Source organism: Manacus vitellinus, unplaced genomic scaffold (assembly GCF_001715985.3).
Source record: "Manacus vitellinus isolate BGI_N305 unplaced genomic scaffold, ASM171598v3 scaffold_0_pilon, whole genome shotgun sequence".
NCBI classification, from domain to species: domain Eukaryota; kingdom Metazoa; phylum Chordata; class Aves; order Passeriformes; family Pipridae; genus Manacus; species Manacus vitellinus.
Window position 1 is genome coordinate 21,001,408 of NW_021938789.1, and position 7,504 is coordinate 21,008,911.

A 7,504-nucleotide genomic window follows, 5' to 3' on the forward strand; every position below is an offset into this window, starting at 1 on the left:
ATTGGAACAGTCATGGGCAAGGAATTTCAGCAGACTTACACACTTTTTGATGACAGGCAAAGCAAAATAATGTGGTAGTGTAGGTCAGCTGTTGATACTTGCTGCAATTTGTAGTCCTGCTGCTATGGCAATAAAAAGCTTGGCCTTAGGTTTTCAAAATAGGAATAGGACATTTTTTTAATTGGGAGATATGCTGTAAGTATGTGTTTGAATTGTGTGCATTTTTTACTTTCTCAAACCGTGTTTACGTCTGCTGCTATTCTACATTTTATTCTTAAATGAGTTTTATTAGAACAATTTGTGGATGATTGATGTTCATAATACTGGAGAAAAGGCAGTGACTTTTACAAACTTCATCTTTTTTTAGCTGGGTATTAGCCTCTGCAATGCTCTTACAAAGGGAAGAGTAAAGTACCTCTGAATAGTTATTTTTGTGAGACACTTACCTGAACACACTGCCAAAGAATTAAATATAATTGTCTCAACATAACAAGGTTTCTGAGAAGGAAGAAGGGTTAGTTGTAACTTTTATTTAAAATGAACTGTAATAAAACAAACAAATAAAAAAAGCATTGTTCCTTTGCTAGCATTATACTTTAATAGGATTAAATAGAAGTGGGACTTTTTTGACCTAGGCAGTGAATTCCCTATTATTTAATGCACATGTAAGATAATGTGAAGTGTTGTGTCTTCTCAGTGTCTCTTCACGATATCTTTTACATTTGACTCCTGATCCTTCAGTATATGTGCAGATCTTCCTTTAAACAATGAGGACATCTTCAGTGTTGTCCAAAGAAACTTTCCTGCCTGTGAGAAACATGTTAGGTGATTTGTTTAAGCGACCCACTCAACTTGAAAAATGCATTTGTGGTTTTGGTATTTAGTGCTGTGTGTCTTTCCAGTAATACCTAAGCATACTGGAACTGAAAGGAATAGGATATGTTGCAGGAAAGTGGGTGGATTTTTTTTCTCCCTCTAATTCTTCACCATGTTCTTTTGAGAACAGCTTCAGCGTACTCAATTTTATTGTTTCTCCATTTAAGCAAGTACAGGATGTGCTTTTACCTAGGGTTTTTTGTTCTGTGGAGTCAAGTAATTGCTGTCATCACCAACCTTGTCACTTTATTCTGGTCACCTATCATTTCGCTCCCTTGTTTTTAGGACTGTGTTTCTAAAACTGTTCACTGATCTTTGTGGACAGAGAATATTTGGAAGGCATTTAAAAGTTGCAGTGGTTACGTATTCATCATCTGTGATGGTATAACCAGCCATTATTGAACTAATTTCTCACCTACAGCTGTCTTTGCAAGCCCTCTGAACTTGTTCTCTCTGTGACTTTCCAGTAGGACAGGATAAATTAGGTTTTGGAGTGATGGGAGTGACTTTCTTGCACTTTCAGCAGTTTTCTTCTGCAAACACCAGTAGCCCTTGTCTCTTCCTCCTCCCAGCCTGCTACAGCAGCTGACACTGGCACCAGCATTGCACAGTGGCTCTGAGTATCCTCACTTCTTTGCAGCATGCTCTCATGCTGGCTCTGACACACATCCAGCCACAGTTTTGCCTTTCCACGGCCTGTAGAAAACATAACATTATCTTGCCATGTTACTTAACATTCTCCACAGGCTAACTGTGCAAATACCTTGTAATGTGAGCAGTTTATTAATGTGAAATGCAAGAAATTATACTCATATATATAAAAAGATTGAAACCCCCTTATTTTTTTAACAATTAAAATATAGAATAATTATTTTTCAAGAAGTCATATAGCAAAGCATGACTTGCATAATAGATCAGATTGTATGTCATCTCTGTGTGTAATCTTCAAAGTCTGTGAGCATGCTTGGATGGATTTTCACAGGATTTAGAATGTTCACCCCATTTGAAAGGTTCATGTGGACAGTGACAAAATCTAAACTTTGAATATTCTCTTCTTCTCTTCTTCTGAGTCGCTTGTGTGATTTAATGTTGGTGTATCCATACCTTGTGTGGCTTAATATCAAGAAACTATAGGCAAATGTAATTAGTAGCAAGCATTTGTTGACATTTGCATTATTTTACCAGAATGATTAAGAAAAACTATGACCACAAGCTGTTTGTATTCTGCTTCTCTTACTGTGATTAGAATTGGGAAGCTAAAACTAAACTTATTTGTCCATAAATTTGCACGCTGACCTAATCTGTGGTATCTGACTGGTTTAGAAAAATGTGCAGTGTGTCTCTAATGAACAATCACTATGTTTCAAACTATGAAAGAAATGTGCTAGAACAGGTTGTGCTGCAGGGGTGTGTTACCAATCTTCCTGTTTTCTAATCATACTCTGTTCATCTCAGCTTTCATAAGATAGTATGTTACGAAAGAAAAACTTTGTGGATTTCTTTATACATTCAGAGATAGTATGAAAAGATAAAATGTATAAAATAGACATTATTTTCTATAAGTTTGAACTTTTTCTGGTGGTGAAAGGACTAGATTACATATATCTGACTTCTAAATAATATGTATTCTATGTATATAAATACATATTCTTATCTGTATAAACAATATGTACTCCTAATGTTATCCTCTGACATTCTGTGCAGGTCAGTTAAGTTTCTAGGAATGTACAGGAAGAGACAGCTGTACATCAGGAGCCTACCAGTGTGTATCTCAGAATAAAAAAGGACTCTAGGTAACATGTGTAAGACCAACTTCTGAGAGTAATTGTACTGTATTCTTCAGCAGGGTGAAGACTCAAGTTTTCTCTTACATATATATATATATTCCTGCTATGGGGTCTTGGCTCAGGCATTTCTATGTGTATTGGAAGTTTACCTTGAGGAGCAGTGGCTTTGGTGTTGCCACAGAGCACTCCGAAGTCTGGGAGCTGCATTTCAAACCTCTTGGGCTAAGAAACACCTGAAATTGTTATTTCCCCTTTTCAGAAACAGTGTCACAGCTTCAAGCTGGGAGAAAGTTAGACACACCCTTTGGTTTGGAACTGGAGTTATGTTACTGAAACAAGTTGTTACAGCTTAAGTGTGCAGGTAACCAGTTCCCACCGGTCTCCAAGAAACGGAACACTGCAAAAGTTCAGAGTCCTCTGCTGACTGTGAGGGAGCTTTGTGGCTCAGAGAGAGGTGCTGGTTGTTCTGATGCATCTCTAGAGTTCAGGCCGAAATTCTAAGCTATTGTCTTAAGCCTGGCTGTTTAGTTGCCTAATGATGAATGAAGACGAGTTAAAGTTTCAAACTGAAGTTGAAAAAGACCCTATAAATCAAATGTAGGGTTTTAAATATCAGCCATCAACAGCCCTAAAATGTTTTTTTCCTCATCTATGTAAAATGACATTTGTTTGCAGGGTGTTACAAAAGAACATTTGGGGCCAGAGTAGTATGTTTGAGGAGCAAGTGTAAGAGAACAGACCTTTTCACTTCAACGGGGAGCATAGTATGAGACCATGGGACACTGCAATTAAAATGACCTGAACTGTTTAGTGAATAGTGGTTTGAAAAGCAGTTCAAATAATCTGCAGCTGCCACCTTCTGCCACTTGAGGTCCTCTTTTTTCCCTGATTAGTACTGTTCTGCTGAGACCATGCAGGAATAACTCAAATTTAGGTGTTTATTGAAACTCTGAGGCTGAGAAATCTTTTCAGAAGCATTACTTAAAGCTGTTTGTGTTGACTTGGGTATCAGTTACTTTTTCATATCCACAAATGATTTAGGACTGTGATTGCTGGGCTTCTTGTAGACAATTTGTTTATTTTCTTACAATACCCTGTACTGTGTTTTGTTACTGCATTATCTGCTTTCTTAATGTTCAGCAGATTCTTCTTTGGTAATGTGTTTATTTTCAGTACAATTCCCTTTCCCCTCTGACTTGGAAAACACATGATGGCTTGTCATCCTGGTGCCTAAAATTAACGTTCAAGTTTGTTTCTAAGCAAAGCAATCAAGACGAACAAAGATATTTGAGAAATGCAGTGGCTTTAGCCTTTGGGAGTCTGATGTCCTTTGGAAATAGAGGAAAAGAGTTTCCTTTTGGAAACTCTCAAAGATGCTTCTACATTATGTTTCTGATAGTGAAGAAGATAAAACTAAGTAAATTGTTCCTCTTTCTCTTGTTAGCCAGTATTTTTCACAGTCTACAGTAGTTTTGTGGGGTTTTTTGAATTGTGGTTGCCATTTTAGCTATCAATTTAAAAAAGCAACACAAACATAAAAATGTGAACAGTGACAGTCCTCTCAAAAAAAAAAATTTGAAGTTTTAAGATTGATCTAGCAGTGTGTAGGCTGGTATTTACTGCCACTTTCCACATCGTGGTTTGTTATTCCTCTCCTGTGTATTGATGGAAGCACATGTACATATGTGTGGTGAGCCAGATCAGGATATTCAGCTGACTGGGAAAACAAAAAAATGGACAAAACCAAAAGAAGAGTTCAGCGTTTTCTTGTCTTGTTCTGGGATTTTTTGCTTTTTAGGGGCACTGGGGACAGTCTTGCTCTTGGTATCTAGCTGTCCAAATGGTTGCACTGTCACAAAAGAAAGAATGCCAGGAGGGCTAGGATTAAGATGCTGATGCTGGAGCTGCTTAAACTGTCTCTGTCCATGTGGTAGTTCCACCCTGGCTGGATGCCAGGTACCCACTAAACATGCTCTATCACTCCTCTCTGCAACTGGAAAGGGGAGAAAAAATATAACAAAAGGCTTGTGGGTCGAGATAAGAACAGGGAGAGATCACACACCAGTTACTGTCATGAGCAAGACAGACTTGACTTGGGGAAATTAGTTGAATTTATTACCAACCAAAATCAGAGCAGGATAATGAGAAATAAAACAAATCTTAAAAGTACCTTCCTCCACCCCTCCCTTCTTCCCAGGCTTTGTTTCTGATTCTCTACCTCCTCCCGCCCAGCAGCTCAGGGAGTGGAGGTTACTCCATTGCATGTTTCTGCTGCTGCTTTCTCCTCAGAGAAAGGAGTCCTTCCTCTGCTCCAACGTGGGGTCCTTCCCAGGGAAGACAGTCCTCCATGAACTTCTCCAGTGTGAGTTCATCCCACGGGCTACCATTCTTCACAAGTTGCATGACCGTGGGTGCCTTCCACGGGGTGCAGTCCTTCAGTAATGAGGTGCTCCTGTGTGGGTCCCCCATGGGGACACAAGTCCTGCCAGCAAACCTTCTGTAGTGTGGGCTCCTCTCTCCATGAGTCCGCAGGTCTCTGCCAGGGCCTTGTTCCAGCACAGATTTCTCATGGTGTGACGGCCTCCTTTGGATGCATCCACCTACTCTGGCATGGATCTCCTACACAGGCTGCAGGTGGATCTCTGCACCCCGGTGGTCCTCTGTGGGCTGCAAGGGGCATAGTTGCCTCACCATGGCCTACACCACGGGCTGCAGGGGAATCTTAGCTCCAGTGCCTGAAGCACCTCCTCCCCTTCCTTCTACCCTGATCTTGGTGTCTGCAGAGCTGTTACTCTCACATATTATCACTACTCTCTTCTCTGATAGTAATTACTTCCGTGCAGTGACTCTTATTTTTTTCCTTCTTAAATACATTATCCCAGAGGCATTACTACCATTGCTGATGGGCTCAGTCTTGGCCAGTGGCGGGTCCATCCTGGAGATGGCTGGCACTGGCTCTGTTGAGCATGGGGGAAGCTCCTGGCAGCTTCTCACAGAAGCCACTCCTGGAGCCCCTGCAGTACCAGAACCTTGCCAAGCAACCCAATAAAATGCTTGATCAGCCATGACTTGATTGATCTGCTCTGTGTAAAATGAAGTATTTCCGCATTATGGAAACTCAGGCTTCAGAAAGAAAATACAGCCTGATTTCGTAACGTCTGCCAGCCTGGAGATCTGCATAGTGGTTTACAACTAGTGGTAACAAAGGGGATTATTTATACCTTTTTGAGGTTGGAATGAAGGTGCATGTTGAAATGGGCCTTGTTCTCACAGGGCAGCCTTTTCTGCTGAAGCATACATTCCCTGTAGCAGGCAGAAGCAGAAAACAAAGTCTCTTTTGTGTTTCCGTACGGATTTCTTTGCAGATCTAATTTTTAACAATCAGAGATTATACTTGTGTATTGAAGTATTCAAAAATATATTGAATTTTTGCTTGGCAAACCTAATTGCCTTACGTTTAAGAATAAAAGTTGTTACAGAAGCTGTAGTCTAAGGAAATATCTTTAAAGCCAAATAGTATTTTTCATTTTAGACTAAAATAGATGGGTGAAAAAATACAAACCTTTCTGCCTTCAGATACAACCAAATAGGGTTTTTCTGTGCCACTTTTCTTTAGATCTGTATCAATTTACAACTATGTAAGGCATGGAAGAAGATTTCTTTTTGAATATTTTTTATTCTGAACTAGCAGCCTATGTGCTTTTCTATGGTCAATGTGAACAAACAGATATCCCTAAAGGGATTGTTGCTCTGAATCCAGAATTAGATCAGATGAATTGCAACTCAGTGGTGCCCCTATTGGGTATAAGAGCTTGGGATGACATGCATAGATGTGAATGTCTGGCATGTGGGATGTTAGAACTACCCAAGAAGTGAAACCTTGCTCCCACTGCTTTATTATTTTTGTAGAGGTGGTAGTGTAAAATTGTTAAGGTAAAGAAAAGATGGTGCAAATCGGAAAATAACTGAGATACAGGCAGGAAGTTCTACAGAAATAATTTTAAGGAGTTAGTGAACAAGTAAGAACTTCAGATAAGGGTGTCTTTTATTGCTCTGATGTGGTTTTTAGTATATAGCTTTCAAAGAGAAGATTCATTTCCTTATGAACTCCATTCTCTTCTCTGTAAAACAGACAGTTGAAAACCTAAGATGTGGCTCAGCAAAATACATTGTCTGCACTTGTTCATTCTGACTGGTTCACCGAATAAGACAAAGCTCATAAAAAACCCCACCAAACCCAACAACCTCCCCCCCCAACAAACAGAAAGGCCTGTGATCACTAAATTCAGGGCTGCATGCTAATGCACTGCTCCAAAGGGACAATTACCTTAAACCTGACACTACTTCAGTTTTGTAGTCCTTGATTTTATTTTAACTCAACCTCTTAGAGAAAAGGAAAGGTGTTTGGTTTTTTTTTCATGGCTAAGTTCTGCCTTAATAATCCTCCACTGTGCACAAATGCTGCTCCAGCAGTCTCTTCTCAGCGAGTGCCAGGGACGGCGTTTATCCCTGAAAGGACGCAGGATACTGAGCTCGCATGCTAAGCAGGAATGACCTGCAGGGTGTCTTTCTGTATTCCTTCTCCGGCTCCGGAGCGGCGAGATCCTTGTGCGAGGAGCGGGGAAAGGAGCGTGTCTCCATGCGCTAGATTCGTAGGACCGGGAACAGCACCTCGGGGCAGTGAGCCAGTCCCATCGTCCCACACGGAGCAGCTTTCGGCCGCAGGTCTCCCCACCGCCCATCCCGCTGCTGCTCTAGCAGTGTGACGCTTATGTGCGTTCGGCTGCTGTCGGCAGCCTGCCATTTTTTCTCCTTAGGAAGAGCGAGATGGGAGAAATCAG